The sequence below is a fragment of the Panthera leo genome, chromosome D1 (genome assembly GCF_018350215.1).
Source record: "Panthera leo isolate Ple1 chromosome D1, P.leo_Ple1_pat1.1, whole genome shotgun sequence".
In the NCBI taxonomy this organism is placed as follows: Eukaryota; Metazoa; Chordata; class Mammalia; order Carnivora; family Felidae; genus Panthera; species Panthera leo.
Genome location: NC_056688.1, coordinates 19715531 through 19734786, shown reverse-complemented (window position 1 = coordinate 19734786; position 19256 = coordinate 19715531). Strand labels below are relative to the sequence as shown.

Genomic DNA, 19256 nt, shown 5'->3' with positions numbered 1-19256 from the left:
CCTCATCTGAGTTTCATTCCAGCCAAATATTGGAACTGTGGTATACTGTGTGCTTGTAATAATTACAGTCTCTAGGTGATGATGTTGTGGAAGAAGATTCCAAAATGAAGTGAGCATTGCAAAGAGAGTCATTCAAAACAGGGTCTGGAGGATACTGAAGCCGCGCCTATGCACCTGTCCTGTTGCAATTCTCAGCACGAGGTGAACTTTTGACTTTAATCAATTACATCTTGTCAATTGCACGCCCACCACCTCCTGGAACACAGATTCCGGTTCAGGTTCTGTCTTCACTCATAGCTGAGGGGAGCCTCTGTCTTCACCCATTCTGAGTTGGAGAGCAGGGTTTCAGGTTCTGGTGAGTACTGTTACGGGAAATAATTCTTCTAAGGGGACTTCTGATAGCTTCCTGCTGGAACTCCTGCCGGATGTAGGTTTGAGGAATATGGCCCTTCGTGCTGTAAAATTTTGGTCCCGTCGGACACATTATCTGAGATGAGTTAGAACTCCATTCGCCAAAACGGGACAGTTTTGATATCCCCAAATTAGTTAATTTGTGTGCATAACTGGAAAAGCGTTAGAAGACCAAACAAAATGAGGGGGAAGCTTATTTTAATTGGTATCTGGAGGCCTCCAAAAGAAACACTGCGTGGGAAGTTTTACTTTCCTTTGGGTGGTTAATTCCAAACTCGAGGAAGCTGATTCAGACCTTCCCGGGAGCCTCTCAAATTTAGAACGTTGGCTGAAGCCTCTCAACCCCTTCCTCCTCCTTCTCCCCACCTCTCACCATTGTTCCTACCCTGTCTCTACCACCTTCTTCTCGGTAGTCTTCCTTACCGGAACACCCCTCCTCCTCCTGAGACCCTGATAGCCTTCCGATCCTACAGGACCCGAAGCTCTGCTTGACACCCCATTTAAGGTTAAACATGAGGAGGTAGGGGTGCCCAAACTTCCTTCACTCCCTGGTTAAAAGCCGGGGCTGCCCAAATTCCTTGACTTCCTGGTCAAAAGCTCAACTATGTGCCATAGCTAAACAATTTCCCAAAGACCCTCGTAAATGTGTTGAGGAATTTAACATTGTGATGCAAACACATAAGCCCAGTTTCTGTGATTTATGTTAACCAATTATAAAGCTAGCTGGTGAAGGCCAGGCTAGAAACTGGATGCAACAAACTGCTATAACCCACTAACAAGACCTCTCCAAGCGGAGAGCCACTGATGGAACAGACGCCCCTAAAGTGGGAAAAAGACTGTAAAACTATTCCTAAGACTTTCCCCAAATCTTTTTTTTTTTTTTTTTGTTTATTTTTGAGACAGAGACACAGCATGAGCAGGGAAGGGGCAGAGAGAGAGAGGGAGACACAGAATGGGAAGCAGGCTCCAGGCTCTGAGCTGTCAGTACAGAGCCCGACGCGGGGCTTCAACTCATGAACTGTGAGATCGTGACCTGAGCTGAAGTTGGACGCTTAACCGACTGAGCCACCCAGGCGCCCCTTTCCCCAAATCTTTTGATTGGGAAGATTCAGTAAGGTATTCAAAGGCCTGATGAATCTGATTGTAACTGACTAGAGACCGTCCTTGCTAAAACTCTGGCCTTCTGCCATCCATACAGCCAGCTATACCGTTTTACTTTTGAGAGTGTGAGCAGGAGAGGGCAGAGGGCGAGAGAATCTCTGGCAGGCTCCATGCCACGACCCTACGATCATGCCTTGAGCTGCAAACAATAGTTGGCACTTAACCAACGGAACCACCCAGGCACCCCTATACTATTTTTAATTATACCTTTGCTGATGGCTTAGACGAAGAACTATTGTTACTTGTTAAGCAGACTATGCAAACTCCTGATCTCATTAACCTAGCTAATCCAGGAGTATTGCTGGAGTTGGGTTCTTGCACCTGAAATGGGGCTGGACCCAGAAGTCAACAGCACAGTCAAGGCTTTATTGGGGCTACAGCTAGAGCTGAAAGGAGACACAACACCAACACGGAGTAAACTAACCTCCACAAACACAGGCGAGGCGCCGCTTAGTTCAAGTTCCTGCTCAGGTGCGCATGGCGATTTCCACTGGGTTTCACTATGCTAATGAGGGAAAAGAAAAAAAAAGTGCCCCATCCTGATTGGTTGAAAAGAGCTTCGTCCTGATTGGTCAATATCGGCAGGCAACTCTGGCAGCTCATTGGTGCTTTTTGGAGCCAGGGTCCTCTTTTTAAGTCCAGCTTGTAGAAGGGCCCAACTTGGTTCCGCCTCGTAATTGAAGGGGTTACGCGAGAGCAGCCAACTCGAGGCACACTGGGTGCATAATGTGTTTCACTGGCGCAGTCCCACGGTTCCTGTCGCACTGACTTGAAATAACCAAAACAGTGAAAAGAAAGCCACGCACATCATTAGCCTTCAACTTGCAACAGCTAACTGTAAATCAAAGCAAACCCCTATTTCAGGGCTCTGCTGCTACTCCAAAGGGTACCTGTTATGACCGCAAAGTCTGGGCATTTTTAAAAAATTTAAAAGGACTGTCTGAAACTAAAAAGATCGGCCCAAGGCAAGGATAGTCAATCTCCTCAATCTCTCTCTCTTTTTTAAATGTTTATTTTTGAGAGAGAGAGAGAGAATGCGCTCGCGAGGGGGTGGGGGCAGAGAGAGAGAGGGGGAGACACACAAGTGGAAGCAGGCTCCAGGCTCTGAGCTGTCAGCACACAGCCGACCTGGGCCTGGAACCCGTGATATCATGACGTGATCTGAAGTCGGGTGCTTAACCCAGGCACCCCAATCTCCTCAATCTCTTAAGGAAAGGGTCCCTTTCAGCCATTCTCCCCAATAGGGCTGCTACGGAGATTTACAGGGGATTTCCCCTTTCTTCCAGACCCATTCTTTGGGACGAATTGACCTAACGTTAGGAGGAGGGATACGTAGGCCCTGATGGAGACAAGAGCAACATTATCGTTTAAAACCTAACCAGCCTCTCCCATCCCCTTTCTCAAGAGTACTCAAACTCTGGAAATGGTTTGGGTTCTTATGGCCGTATGACTTCCCCATCCGGTTCCGACTGGGACCTAGTCAGGGACATTATCTGTTCCTGCTGGTCCCTTTGGCTCCTATGAATATATTGGGTCCAATTTTTCTTAAAACCCATCAGGATGTTCTTCTTTTCCCAAAAGGGGTAAATGTTTTTGAATACCAACTCCCCAAATCCAAAGCTTCAAGAAAATCTTGGCGCCTTAATATCGATCCCTGTTTTTTCTGTAAAATACTGTAACACTGAACCCCTCTTGGCTTTTATTCATGAGACTCTTTGGTCCAAGAAATGCCACCTATATTGGGTGTATTTATTCTGTACTGCCCACTAAAATCCAAATGGGTAAAAGAAAGCCTCTGGCCAGTATCAAACAATACCCTTTAAATGCTGAGGTAATCCAAGGAATCAAGCCTATCCTTGATGGTTATTCACACGTTATTCTGTGAGTGGCTCCTATAACACTCACATCCTCCCAGTCCCTGAGCCACATGGACGGAGGAATGTGATTTGTACAGGCTCTTAGGGCAATTAATACTGTATTTTCTTAAAAAGCTACAGGACCTCAAAATTAATTACTGAGCACAGGCTTACCTGTGCTACTGCTTTGGGTTTCTTAGTTTAGAGAAATTAAAAATATTTGGGTCTTTTAGTAAACATAATGAACATTTTATGCCACGTTGAGAAAGCATGTATTTATACATTTGCCAGTCCACACTTGCTTACTTCCTTTTTCTTTAATTTTTTTTTAACGCTTATTTATTTTTGAGAGAGAGAGAGAGAGAGCGAGCATGAGTAGCGGAGGGGCAGAGAGAGAGGGAGACACAGAATCCCAAGCAGGCTCCAGGCTCTGAGCTGTCAGCACAGAGACCAGCACGGGGTTCGAACTCATGAAATGCGAGATCATGACCTGAGCCAAAGTCGGACTCAGCCACCCAGGTGCCCCACAATTGCTTGCTTCTTAGTTTTTGCTGGGAATTAAGGATTCCAAAGGTAAAGAATTCTAATTAACGTGTAAAAAAATAAAACTACTAAAAACAATAAGCATGAAAGGAAACGGACTATATATGAAAACATGCAAGGAAACAGGATGTGTGTTTTTGATAAAAGAAGATACGAGGAATTGAAATGCATTTTGTTGGGGGAAAAATGAAAGCGATTTTGTCCTAAAGTCCCATTTTGGAAATGAGAAGAACGAGGGACAAACTAAAATGGGCATAGGAAGTTGTAGAAAGTTGGGGGAAAAGGAGGTTTATGTTGTATGGTCAAAGCTGTCTAAGATTGAATTGACTTATTTATAGGGTTAAAAAAAAAATTAGCTCAATAGTGCACTGATACCAAATTAGTGTTTGGTTTCTTTCTGTTAAAACAACAACATTTTCTTAGATTGTTGGTCTGTTCTCAATAAGAAATTGTAAACAAAATTTCTTTAGCATGAATGTAATCTGCCTGGGAAACAAAGATCCTGTGTTTTGTCTTCTGTGTTTTTGTTTTTTCATCACGTATTTAATTACTTAGAAAAACTGAGACTTCTCTATTCAAAAAGAGCTGAGACTTCTGGAGCTACATAATTTTATATATATGTCCTGGAAATCTTTTTTTTTTTTAAAGTGTATTTTATTTTGAGAGGAACCGAGACAGCATTAGCAGGGGAGGGGCAGAGAGAGAGGGAGACAGAAAATCTCAAGCAGGTTCCGCACTATCCGCGCAGAGCCTGATGTGGGGCTCGAACTCATGGACCTGTGAGATCATGACCTGAGCCCAAACCTAGAGTCAGACGCTTAACAAACTGAGCCATCCAGGTGCCCCTGCCCTTGAAATCTTTTTGTTACTTTGGTTAAGTAAATAAGTATTGTTATAAAATTTTCCGTGATCTTATTTAGCCAACCGTCCAAGCCTTTTGATGTTTTTGACAAACTTCCCAAGTCGAAGTCTTGGGGAGTGAAGTCATTTCAATCTGGAAGAAACTTTGGGATTTTTTTCCAGAGGGCCCTTGGAACATTCCAAAGGATCTATTGAACTACTTAGGCTTATTTACTATGTGAAATCATATAGGGAGCATTGTCAAATAAGTAATACTAAACCTTTTTAATATTGTATTTACATAGGTGTCTGTTAATGTAAGTGTTCCAAAATTTATATGAAATTCCTAAAATTCTGATAGACATTCAATAAGAATCTGTTCTCCTTGTAGCGGATGCCTGATGCACCTGACCCCTGCTTCCTTGGATCTACAGGTGACAAAAGGGGACATACTTCAGTTTTGCAAAAGCTGAATGAAATCCATAGAGAATAACCATACTTTGGTAGAACAGTCTTCCCATGGTATGTTCCTAGGAAATGAAGACATCGAACGTCACAGCCTTCAACCCAGAGACCTGGTTTATTAGAAAAGACCCCTCCACAAAGACTTCCTCTAGCCTTGCCAGAAGGGACCATATCAGGTATTGCTAACCAGTCCTTGCATTGCTAAACTAGAAGGCATTGACTCATGGATCCATGCTTCTCATAAAAAAAAAAAAAAAAAGCCCCTCATTTCTCCAGGGGCACCTGGCTGGCTTAGTCACAACAACTCTTGATCTCAGTGTCATGAGTTCGAGCCCCAAGTTGGGTGTAGAGATTACTAAAAAAAAATAATAAGAATAAAAAAGGTTCCAAAATCCAACTGGATTACTAAGCCAATGTAGACCTTAAACTGACCATATCCTGGAAAAAGAAGCAGACATTTGAGTAGAATGCCTTCCCGAGTCACGACCAGGCCAGTACAATAACTCTTTCATATCTGTCGGACACTTAGTGGAAGCTCAAAAACTACTGAGATCTTTGGTCTACAGTTTCTCTGTGGGGGACTTCTGACGTGTTTCTGTTTTATATTCAGTAGGACTTCTTCACTGGTGATCACCAAATCCCAAAGCTTTCTGTATACCTATTGTTCCCTTCTTTTGTTTTTCCCTTCTTTACCTAGATCTCCAGCATTATGAAGGCTATTCATCTTGGGGCGTCTGGGTGGCTCAGTTGGTTAAACATCCATCTTCGACTTAGGTCATGATCTCGCAGTTTGTGGGTTCGAGCCCTGCGATGGGCTCTGTCCCTGCTCCGAGCCTGGAGCCTGCTTTGGATTCTGTGTCTCCCTCTCTCTCTCTCTCAATGCCCCTCCCCTGCTCCCACTCTGTCTGTCTCTCTCTTAAAAATAAATAAATCTTAAAATTTTTTTAAAATCCTATCAGTTTTTCTCCCTCCTCTTTTCTCCTCCCAAACCTGGAAGGATAATGTTTTGTTCAAATGTCCCCATTCTCAGCCTCATCTGGCTGCCTATTCAATAGATGGGTTTGCCATCATTTCCCCACTGAAAGTTTTGCAAAAAAACAATAGCCCAATACTTGTGCCTATCTCTAATTTTTAAAAGTATTCCCAACTTCACTGTAACTTTTTAAAATTAATTAATTATTTAATTTACATCCAAGTTAGTTAGCATATAGTGCAACGATGATTTCAGGAGTAGATTCCTTAGTGCCCCTTACCCATTTAGCCCATCCCTCCTCCCACCACCCCTCCAGCAGCCCTCTGTTTGTTTTCCATATTTAAGAGTCTCTTATGTTTTGTCCCCCTCCTTGTTTTTATATTATTTTTGTTTCCCTTCCCTTATGTTCATCTGTTTTGTCTCTTAAAATTCTCATATGAGTGAAGTCCTATATTTGTCTTTCTCTGACTGACTGATTTAACTTAGCATAAGTTCCATCCTGCGGTTCCATCCATGTAGTTGCAAATGGCAAGATTTCATTCTTTTTGATTGCCGAGTAATACTCCATTGTATATGTGTACCACATCTTCTTTATCCATTCTTCCGTCGATGAGCATTTGGGCTCTTTCCATACTTTGGCTATTGTTGATATTGCTGCTATAAACATTGGGGTGCATGTGCCCCTTTGAAACAGCATACCTGTATCCCTTGGATAAATACTTAGTGCAATTGCTGGGTTGTAAGGTAGTTTGACTTTAATTAAAAACATTTTTTTAACATTTTATTTTATTTTTTGAGAGACAGAGAGAGGCAGAGCATTAGTAGGGGGTGCGGGGCAGAGAGAGAAGAAGACAGAGAATCAGAAGCAGGTTCCAGGCTCTGAACTGTCAGCACAGGGACTGATGTGGGGCTCGAACCCACAAACATGAGATCATGACCTGGGCCAAAGTCGGATGCTCAACTGACTGAGCCACCCAGGTACCCTTCTATTTTTAATTTTTTGAGGAACCTCCATACTGTTTCCCAAAGTGACTGCACCAGTTTGCATTCCCACCAGCAGTGCAAAAGGGATCCTCTTTCTCCGCATCCTCGCCAACATCTGTTGTTGCCTGAGTTGTTCATGTTAGCCATCCTGAAAGGTGTGAGGTGGTATCTCATTGTGGTTTTGGTTTGTATTTCCCTGGTGATGAGTGATGTTGAGCATTTTTTCCTCTGTCGGTTGGCCATCTGGATGTCTTCTTTGGAGAAGTGTCTATTCATGTCTTTTGCCCATTTCTTCACTGGATGATTTGTTTTGTGGGTGTTGAGTTTGATAAGTTCTTTACAGATTCTGGATACTAACCCTTTATCTGATATGTCATTTGCAAATATCTTTTCCCATTCTGTCGGTTGCCTTTTAGTTTTGCTGATTGTTTCCTTTGCTGTGCAGAAGCTTTTTATTTTGATGAGGTCCCGATAGTTCATTTTTGTGTTTGTTTCCCTTGCCTCTGGAGACATGTCGAGTAGGAAGTTGCAGCCTAAGTCAAAGAGGTGTTTGCCTGCTTTCTCTGCTAGGATTTTGATGGCTTCCTGTCTTACGTTTAGATCTTTCATCCATTGTGAGTTTCTTTTTTGTGTCTGGTGTAAGAAAGTGGTCCAGGTTCATTCTTCTGCGTGTCGCTGTCCAGTTTTCCCAGGACCGCTTGCTGAAGAGACTGTCTTTATTTCATTGGATATTCATTCCTGCTTTGTCAGAGATTAGTTGGCCATACATTTGTGGGTTCATTTCTCGGTTCTCTATTCTGTTCCCTGGATCTGAGTGTCTGTTTTTGTGCCATACCATACTGTCTTGATGATTACAGCTTTGTAATACATGTTAAAGTCCCGGGTTGTGATGCCTCCAGCTTTGGTTTTCTTTTTCAAGATTGCTTTGGCTATTCGGGGTCTTTTCTGATTCCACACAAATTTTAGGATTGTTTGTTCTCGCTCTGTGAAGAATGCTGGTGTTATTTTGATAGGGATTGCTCACTGTAACTTTTGATAAGAGGCCTTCCGCTATACCCACCAAGTCCAAGTTTTCAGCCCCCAAACTCTCATCCCATGCTTTATCTGGATACCATTCACCATGTCCACCTTCCCCCCTATAACAAACTCCTGGAAGGGGGGTTTCCAGGCTCTTACTTGTACTTGTAGTGCAAGTTCAGGGACCCACCTTTCCTAAGAAGAATTCACCAATCTGTGAGACTTCCTTTTATTTTTATTTTTATTACTTATAAATTTTAAAAAAAACGTTTTATTTATTTTTGAGAAAGAGACAGAGTCTGATCGGGGGAGGGGCAAAGAGAGACAGAGAGACACAGAATCTGAAGCGGGCTCCAGGCTCTGAGCTGTCAGCACAGAGCCTGATGTGGGGCTTGAACCCATGAACTGCAAGATCATGACCTGAGCTGAAGTCGGAGGCTTAACTGACTGAGCCACCCAGGCATCCCTGTAAGACTTTCTCATGCAATCCTTTCCCCTTGACCATCCTTCCCCAAGCTTGCCAACTTAATGAAACTTTTGCGCACCTCCCCAAAACTGACCCCTGGCTTGAGCTTGCTTTTTCTTCATTGCCTGCTAAATAATCTATACTGTCAACCTGTCTGGTTTGCTCTTCCTGCCTAAAGGATATATTATTATTTGTGGATATGATCATCAATCTTGGGCATATGAAGATCTTGATAATTGGAGAGGCTTTGGGGGCCCATATTTTCGGGGGTCTTTGAATATCCCCCTTTTGTTTATTCTCAAAATGGCTACAGCCACTACCTCCTAATTTCACCAGAGAAGAAAAAGGGCCTTATCAATTGTAGATGATTACCCTGATAAGGGCCCTTCTGAATATGAAGACAACTGCTGTGGCCACAGTGAAGGGTGTGACCTTCTTGCCAGACCTTCTAGGGATCAGTTTTACCAATACGTTAGAAGTCTAGGTTCGTGGCTTGGAGTGAGCACAGCAGGCTTAGAAGTTAGCATGAGAAATCTTACCAGAACTGGTAACAGAGTGGCGCCTGGGTGGCTCAGTCGGTTAAGCTTCCAACTCTTGGTTTTGGCTCCGGTCATGATCTTACAGTTCATAAGACTGAGCCCTGCATCGGGCTCTGTGCTGACAGTGTGGAGCCTGCTTGGGATTCTCTCTCTCCCTCCCTCTCTCTCTCTGGCCCTCCCCCACCTGTACTTTCTGTCTCAAAATCTATGAACTTAAAAAAAAAAAAAGACATGGTAACAGAAAACCGCTCGCTCCGCCATGAGAACCATCAGAACCCAACAAGGATCTTTAGATTCCCTGTAGTCCTTGACAACAGGATTGCTGTAGATTACTTGCTCACAGCTGAAGGAGGGATTTGTGCCACAGCCAATATATCTTGTTGTATTTATGTAAACACCTCACAATAAGTGAAGTAGAAACCACTGAGTTACTCAGACTAGCCACATCCTTAGAAGGACATTTGAGTTTTATCCAGGGTTGGTTTAATTTTAAGTTTTCTGATATTTTTAGCCGGCTTCCTTCAGGAACGTAAGAGCTCTCTTAGGTTATGTTCAGGCTTACAAATTATTATTGAATATTATTTTAATTTGTGCCCTCTCTGCTATTTCCCACCTGCTCATTTTGTGTATTGTTCGTTGCCATACCACTACTTAAAATGTCAAAGCCATGATTGCTCCAAGACTTAAGGCCATTCATCAGATGTTCGCTTTGACTAAAAGAAACGAGAACCTAGCTGACGTCTAGACCTCATTTCCCCAAACCGCCTTGTTACCCAAAAGTGGCCGTAAGACCGTCACCTAGCATGCTTGTTGAACATCTCAAATCCCAACCAGCTGTGAAACTGCCCCCTCTGAGGGGCATGATGGACCGGGAGCAGGTTGCCAACCATTCCAGCAATGGGATGGATACACAGTCATGAAATTGATCAGCGCCGCTCTCCTGCCAGAAATATCTTGATCGAAAGGGGAGGAATGTGAAAGCAGGTTCCAAAGTGAAGCAAAGACAGTCATTCAAAATGGGGTCGGAAGGATATGGAGGAAGCAGGGCCCACGTACCTCTCCTTTTTTAATTCTTAGAACTTTGGTCAGTTACAGTTTGTCACTGCCGTTCTACCACCTGCTGGGAGAATACAGCTCTGGACTGAAATAATGTGACACCTGTTAGCTAAATAGCCAGCCTTGTATTAGTTAGTCAGTGTAACTGCCAGCACCAATCATAATTCTTCCCAAACAACTTATGTAACCTTTGGTTTTTGGCTTGAAAAGCTTGCACAGCCCGCTGCTAATAGAAATTCAGGCTCAGTTGTGCACCATGTATGCCTCTGAGTTCTGGAGAAATAAGAACTAAAACGTCAAGATGGGGAAATGGGGTAACTTCTGTAGGAGTGAATAGATACATAATTGGATACTGTCTCATCAGTCAGTGCGGCTTCGGCTTCGGGCCCACAGCACAGGCTAGTGGATCAGAAGTCTCAGGCTTAAATTCTGGCTCTGTTAATTTACTGGCTGTGTGTTCTTGCACAGATTATTTAATCTCTGTGTGCCGTGGGTCTTCACCGATAAAATTCAGAGACAGATTTTCCCCCGGTCTGCCTTCCAAGTGGGCGATTATGAGTACCACCTGGAATAATGTATTTTCAAGCATTTATAAGCATCAGGACACCAATGAATAAAATGAAGCTTTCTTTTTATATTTGAAATATTTGAAATATTTATATTTATGTTTGAAAAAGTTATCAGCCAGCACTCTCCTGGGTCTCGTGTTTTAGTTGCCCAGGAAACTTAAAGCCAAAAGGTTGAAGGTATATAATTAGGAAATTAAGTCTGTTCCAAAGAATTCCGCTGTGTCACAAAGTCCCATCAGTAGGACTGTGGCAAAGCATTGTGTGTCACAGTAGCCTTTTCAAGAAATGTATATAGTTTCTCACATGTTTTTTCTCTTTTCTCCTTTTTTTTTTTAAATTTTTTTTTAATGTTTCTATTTATTTTTGAGAGAGAGAGAGAGAGACTGAGCACGAGCAGGGGAGGGACAGAGAGAGAGAGGGAGACACAGAACCCGAAGCAGGCTCCAGGCTCCGAGCTGTCAGCACAGAGCCCGATGCGGGGTTTGAACTCATAAACCACAAGATCATGACCCGAGCCGAAGTTGGATGCTCAACCGACTGAGCCACCCAGGGGCCCCTCTCTTTTCTTCTAAAGCAGTGGGGTTCTTTAAAAATTCTTTTAATGCTTATTTATTTTGAGAGAGAGCACAAGCAGGGGAGGGACAGAGAGCGGGAGACACAGAATCCAAAAGCAGGCTCTGGACTCCGAGCTGTCAGCACAGAGCCAGATGTGGGGCTCAAACTCATGAACCTTGAGATCATGACCTGAGCTGAAGTCGGACGCTTAACCAACTGAGCCACCCAGACGCCCCTTAGCAGTGGGGTTCTTAAAGTGTGGTTCCTGCGGTAACAGCATCACCTGGGAATTTGTTAGAAATGCAAGTTCTTGGATCCAGGCTAACCATTTTAGACGTTTTGGGAGTTTCTATGTTTTAACAAGCTCTTTAGGTAATTCGGCTGCTTGCTAAAATTTGAGAATAATTATTCTAGAGAAATCTGAAATTACATGATGCGGGCTCCTAAGCAAATGTAATCTTTAAGGATTTCAAGTAAAAATTAATGTATTTACTAACTACTAAATGGCCAGGACTTTCTGTTTGATGCTTTCTATTTAGTTTTCTGACATGTGGGTTACTACCGTCATTTTAGAGATGTTTATTTTATGAAATTATAGATGTATAGATTTTAGAAATATAGATGTATAGATAGAAATGTATAGATGTATAGATTTTATAGATGTCCATTTTCTGAAATTAAAGTTCAGAAAGTATGTAACTTAGGGCTGTGTCCACTATCCTAAGATTTATAAAATACAAAAAATACCTAATTAATAAAGGTCATGCTAATGTTGTTTAGAAATAACATATCTGTTGTTGCTGCTATCTTCATTTGAAACAAAATGTATGCACTGTTGTAAGTTTTGGAGTCTGTCACTATTACTGGGGTTGGTTGAGTTTTTTTGTTTGTTGTTGTTGGGTTGTTTTTTTTTTTTTTTTTGCTTGACTGCACATAATAAGCTGACTGGCACATTTAATTAACAAAACCTATCCTGTGAAAGGTGTAGATACAATTAAACACAAGTTGACATGTCAATGCACTTAGATAATGGAAAGATGAATGGGACCTTGTGTACGAATAAATCTATAGAAATACGGTACGCATTTTGCGAGCTGCTTCTATATAAAATCTTGCTAATGAAACTGGTCTGTGGACCAGCTACATTGGAATCACCTGGGAAATAGAAAGGACGGCTCTTAGGCCCTATCCCACACCTACTGAATCAGAATCTACGTGTTAAGAATAAATTCAGGTGACTCACGTGTGTATTAAAGTTTGGAAATCCCTCTTCTTTTTTGGGGGGGGGGTGGAGTGGGGAATCTCTGTTCTGAATAGTAGTTTCCTGAGAGGTAATACTAGTTTTCTTTTTTTCAATTTTTTTTAACGTTTATTTATTTTTGAGACAGAGACAGAGCATGAATTGGGTGGGGGGGGCAGAGAGAGAGGGAGACACAGAATCGGAAGCAGGCTCCAGGCTCCGAGCCATCAGCCCAGAGCCCGACGCGGGGCTCGAACTCACGGACAGTGAGATCGTGACCTGAGCTGAAGTCGGGTGCTCAACCGACTGAGCCACCCAGGCGCCCCTAATATTAGTTTTCTGTAGGACGAGGGTACCTTTGTCAAGCTTGGGAACACCTGCATTTAACAGGTGGATTTGACTAAAGTCAAACAGGCATCCTATCCTGCGTTATAAAGCTCTGATAGAAGGTTATAGTAGGGAGTAGTGTTTCTCAAGGTCGCTTTAAGGTCTCATACTTTCTATGGTTCCCTAACCTGTAAGATGAATATCCCCAGGAGCAAGTCTACCTTTCCAATTCCATCTTCTCTTTGTTTTGATAGATAGACACTGCAGCATAATTTTATTGCACAGTTACTCCATCAAGGCACTGGATGTCGCAGTGAACAGAGACCATGCCGTTTATTGCACAAAGGACTTATAAATACTACTCTTCTACAGGTATGTAAATGGAAGCACAGAGATATTGATTAATGGGTTCAAGATCACACAGATTATAACTGGCGTGTGATAACTGGTAAAGAAAAGTAAATCGTAACAAAAGTTCTTAAAAGCTTGAAAAGCATTTGATTTTTTTAAAAAATATTTTTTAATGTTTATTTATTTTGGAGAGAGAGAAACAGAGTGTGAGCAGGGGAGGGGCAGAGAGAGGGAGTCACAGAATCCGAAGCAGGCTCCAGGCCCTGAGCTGTCAGCACAGAGCCCGATGCGGGGCTCGAGCTCACGGACTGCAAGATCATGACCTGAGCTAAAGTCCGACACTCAACCGACTCAACCACCCAGGTGCCCCGAAAAGCATTTGACTTTTATATAGCGAATAAACCGTATTTTAAAAGCAATATGTACTTCTTGAGTGGTTAATGCGCTCATATGGTTCAAGAATCAAAACACAGAAAGCAGGTATCTGGTGCAACGTCTTTTTCCACCTCTGTCCCCCAGCCATCCAGGTCCCCTTTCTGGAAGCAAACAATGTTATCCATCTCTTGGGTATTGTTCCTCAAACATTTTAGCAAATGCCTGTATGTGTATGTTTATATCTATTTCCTCTTCCTACTTTTTGAGACAAATAGTAGAAGGCTACAAGTATGTTTTGCACGATGTGCGTTTAATTAACGATATATCTTGAAAGCACAGCCGACATCCGTGCACAGAGGGCTTCCTCACGCTGATGGATGCTTAATATGTTGGATGTGCGTACGATAATTTAATCACCTCTCTTGCTGGACTGGTTGTTTGCAATATTTTGCTGTTTCAAAGCTACTGTACTATATATGTGCATATTTTGCGCGTTCAGAAGTAAGTACGTAGAATGATGTGCTCTTCAGGTGTATTTTAAAATTTGCATCCTCAGTTATATGCAATTCTTGTTTCTTGGGTATTTGAGTTCTGCTTCCCAAGTATTTTAGGTCTCTATTGCTACTCCTTCAGCAAAACTTCTAATGTTTGTATTTCTGAGTGTGAATCTGACCTATTTTTACATCTAAAACCAAATATGTGGGTTTTTTCCACACCAAAAACCAATTCTCTAACTCTCCAGACCCAACTGAGTGAATGATTCAAGTCAATTTTTAAAGATTTTTTTCTCTATTTTTATGTTATGTTAGAGCATGTGCAAGCAGGGGAGAGGGGCAGAGGGAGAAGGAGAGAGAGGGAGGGAATCTCAAGCAGGCTCCATACTCAGTGTGGAGCCCAACGTGGGGCTTGATCCCATGACCCTGGGATCATGACCTGAGCTGAAATCAAGAGTTGGATGCTCAACCAGCTGAGCCACCCACATGCCCCTCAAGTCAATTCTGATGCTAACTACTCAGAGTTAACTACCCGTCTGTCCTCGCTTCAGATGTCAGTTACATCTCGGGGGGGTCCCTCATACTTCTGGCTGACTGGCTATAAATTGGGGTTTCCCCATGACTTCCTCCTCCAGTTCAGTAATTTGCTGCAATGGCTCACAGAACTCGGTGAAAAGAGCTCCCTCACCATTACTGTCTTATTATGAAGGATATTACAAAGGACAGGTACATGGGGCAAGACCAAGATGAAGAGGTGCATAGGACAAGGCGCATGGTGTGGGAGGTGTGGAGCTCCCAAACCCTCTGCGGGAACATCTTGCCACCATTTTGATGCATTCACCAATCTGGAAGCCCTTTGAATCTCATCATTTAGGGATTTTTATGGAGGTTCCATTACACAAACAAGATTGATTAAGTCATCAGCCATTGGTGATTAGCTCAATCTCCGTCTGGGTCCTCTGTCTTGAATTTAGGGCTGACAATTCCAACCAAATAATCACATGGTTGGTTCCTCTGGCAACCAGCCCCCACCCTCAAGCTATCTAGGGGCCCACCAAGAGTCACCTCATTAGCATAAACTCAGGTTTGGTTGAGAGGGGCTTATTTTGAATAACAAAAGATGCTCCCCTCACCCTTATCACTCAGAGTTTTAGAAGTTCTTGTGTCAGGAACCCAGATGAAGATCAAATATCTATTTCTTTTTTTTTTTTTTTTAATGTTTTTAGTTTTTGTTTATTTTTGAGACAGAAAGAGAGACAGAGCACAAGTAGGGGAGGGGCAGAGAGAGGGAGACACAGAATCTGAAGCGGGCTCCAGGCTCTAAGCTGTCAGCACAGAGCCTGATGTGGGGCACGAACTCACGGACCGCAAGATCATGACTTGAGCCGAAGTCGGACGCTTAACCGACTGAGCCACCCAGGTGCCCCTCAAATATCTATTTCTTAATTATATCACAGTATTACAGCTATGGATTTCTGTACTCCCAATTAGGTACCCATCTGTTTTTCTGAATTTCCTTTTTGTTTATTAGTTTTATTTATTAGTTTTGTAGTTGATTCTTTTGGGCTTTTCAGATTTATAGGGTACAATTTGCAAACAATAATTTATCTCTTCCTTTCTAATATTTATACTTTTTACTTTATTTTTCTAAATAAGTGTTGGCTGGAAACTCTAAAACAGAGGTCAGCAAATGATAGCCTGTTGGCTAAATCCAGCCTGCCACCTGTGTTTGTAAGTCAAGTTCTATAGAATCCCACCCACACCCATTCATTTACATATTATCTGTGGCCTTTTCTCTAGAGCTGAGTAGTTTTGACAGAAACAATCTGGCCTGAGAAGCCTTAAATACTGTCCAAACTTTTATTGAAAAAATCTGCTCATCTCTATGCTAGAACGATGTCAAATACTAAATCATAATTAACAGTGGGCATTCTTTTTTTTTTTAATATGAAATTTATTGTCAAATTGGTTTCCATACAACACCCAGTGCTCATCCCAACAGGTGCCCCCCTCAATGCCCATCACCCAACAGTGGGCATTCTTTTTTTTTTTTTTTAATTTTTTTTTTTTTAATGTTTATTTATTTTTGAGACAGAGAGAGGCAGAGCATGAACAGGGGAGGGGCAGAGAGAGAGGGAGACACAGAATCGGAAACAGGCTCCAGGCTCTGAGCTGTCAGCACAGAGCCCGACGCGGGGCTCGAACTCACAGACCGTGAGATCATGCCCTGAGCTGAAGTTGGACGCTTAACCGACCAAGCCACCCAGGCGCCCCTGGGCATTCTTGTTTTGTTTTGGACTTCCACGGAATGCTTCTGGTGTCTCCCATTTAAGTATGATACTATGATTTTTTTTTTTTAAGTTTATTTATATTTGAAGGGGAGAGAGACAGAGCATGAGCGGGGTAAGAGCAGAGAGAGACGGAGACAGAGAATCCGAAGCAGCCTCCAAGCTCTGAACTGTCAGCACAGAGTCCGACGCGGGGCTCGAACTCATGAACCGCGAGATCATGACCTGAGCTGAAGTCAGATGTTTAACCGACTCAGCCACCCAGGCGCCCCGATAAGAAAAACTGTGATTTTCTTAAAAACGTATCTATAAATTTTGGGGACTCTCTCCTAGTGGTGGAGTCTATGTCATGTCTTCTTGAACTAGGATAGGGCTTGATGGCTGTCTCAGTAGCCACAAAGCACAGCAACATTGCCTATTGGTTTTCCCAGCAAGGCTAGAGAGGACTAGGTCTGTTTTTCTCTCCTGGAACGCTCACTTTGGGGACCTTCAGCAGCCATTTAAAAAAATCTAGCTCCCCTGACGTCTCTACTTGGAGGTCTCACATAGAGAGATGCCTGAGGAACATGCCAGCTATTTCTGTCTTCACGGTCTGTGCACTAGGCATTGACATGAAGAAGTCTTGGAGAAGGCCTAGCCCCAGATGTGTCTGACCACATCCCGGACAGACTTTGGCAAGAGCTGCCTAGTTTAGCCCGGGGAACCCTTGGCTTTGTGAGCAAAATAAGTAATTATTATGGTGTTAAGGCTACTGTTTTTGATTGGCTTGTTCCACAGCAATAGATGACCAGAACGCTGGCTTTTTAGTAAAATTAGATGTAGCTTTTTCACATTAAGGAAGAATCCACCTATTCTTAATTAGTTTTTTAAATAAAAAACTGAATTTTGGGGCACCTAGGTGGCTCAGTCAACCTAGGTGGTTAAACGTCCGACTTTGGCTTGCCATCATCTCACGGTTTGTGGATTTGAGCCCAGCATCAGGCTCTGTGCTGACAGCTCAGAGCCTCGAGCCTGCTTCGGATTCTGTGTCCCCCTCTCTGTCTGCCCCTTCCCTGCTTACACTCTGTCTCTGTCTCTCAAAAAATAAATAAATGTTAAAAAAAAATGAATAGTATATTTTAACTCATAGCTTTTCAGCAGCTATGAAGATACACGATTTTTCTCCATAGAGATACTATCATGATAAATGATATTAGTGGATTCCTGATATGAGACGATCCTTGCATTTATGAAATAAAACTCAGTCATAATTTTATATGTAGCTGAGTTCTTTTGTGTGTGTGTTTGTGTTTCAAGTTATTTATGTATTTTAAATTTTAGTTTTTTAAATTTACATCCAGGTCAGTTAGCATATAGTGCAACAATGATTTCAGGAGTAGATTCCTTAGTGCCCCTTCCCCATCTAGCCCATCCCTCCCTCCCACAACCCCTCCAATAACCCTCAGTTTGTTCTCCATATTTATGAGTCTCTTCTGTTTGTCCCCCTCCCTGTTTTTATATTATTTTTGCTTCCCTTCCTTTATGTTCATCTGTTCTCTGTCTTAAAGTCCTCATATGAGTGAAGTCATATGATACTTGTCTTTCCCTGACTAATTTCTCTTAGCATAATACCCTCCAGTTCCATCCACGTCGCAAATGGCAAGATTTCATTCTTTTTGATTGCTGAGTAATACTCCATTGTGTATATATACCACATATTTTTTACCCATTCATCTATCGATGGACATTTGGGCTCTTTCCATACTTTGGCTATTGTGGATAGTGCTGCTATAAACATTGGGGTGCATGTGCCCCTTCGATGGATGCTGTATCCCTTGGATAAATACCTAGTAGTGCAATTGCTGGGTCGTAGGGTAGTTCGATTTTTAAATTTTTGAGGAACCTCCATACTGTTTTCCAGAGTAGCTGCCCCAGTTTGCATTCCCACCAGCAGTGCAAAAGGGATCCTCTTTCTCCGCATCCTCGCCAACATCTGTTGTTGCCTGAGTTGTTAATGTTAGCCATTCTGACAGGTGTGAGGTGGTATCTCATTGTGGTTTTGGTTTGTATTTCCCTGATGATGAGTGATGTGGAGCATTTTTTCATGTGTCGGTCAGCCATCTGGATGTCTTTCCAGAAGTGTCTATTCATGTCTTTAGCCCGTTTCTTCACTGGATGATTTGCTTTTTGGGTGTTGAGTTTGATAAGTTCTTTATAGATTTTGGACACTAACCCTTTATCTGATAGGTCATTTGCAAATCTCTTCTCCCACTCTGTCGGTTGCCTTTTAGTTTTGCTGATTGTTTCCTTTGCTGTGCAGAAACTTTTTATTTTGATGAGGTCCCGATAGTTCATTTTTGTGTTTGTTTCCCTTGCCTCTGGAGACGTGTTGAGTAAGAAGTTACTGTGGCCGAGATCAAAGACGTGTTTGCCTGCTTTCTCCTCGAGGATTTTGATGGCTTCCTGTCTTACATTTAGGTCTATCATCTATTTTTAGTTTCTTTTTGTATGTTGTGTAAGAAAGTGGTCCAGGTTCAGTTTTCTTCATGTCGCTGTCCAGTTTTCCCAGCACCACTTGCTGAAGAGACTGTCTTTATTCCATTGGATATTCTTTCCTGCTTTGTCAAAGATTAGTTGGCCATACACTTGTGGGTCCCTTTCTGGGTTCTCGATTCAGTTCCATGGATCTGAGTGTCTGTTTTTGTGCCAGTACCATACTGTCTTGATGATTACAGCTTGGTAATACAAAGTCCATATTTGAAGTCTG

General features: G+C 42.5%; 1 long non-coding RNA gene across 1 annotated transcript in view; it reads left to right on the top strand.

Moving 5' to 3' along the window:
- Positions 1 to 280: 280 nt before the first annotated feature.
- The window catches only part of LOC122200874, a 44417-nt gene continuing 25441 nt past the window's right edge, over positions 281 to 19256 (top strand). Inside the window, exons 1-3 of the long non-coding RNA XR_006193960.1 lie at positions 281 to 355; positions 5203 to 5452; positions 13257 to 13374. This is a non-coding gene — a long non-coding RNA (uncharacterized LOC122200874). The remainder of the gene's footprint in view (positions 356 to 5202; positions 5453 to 13256; positions 13375 to 19256) is intronic.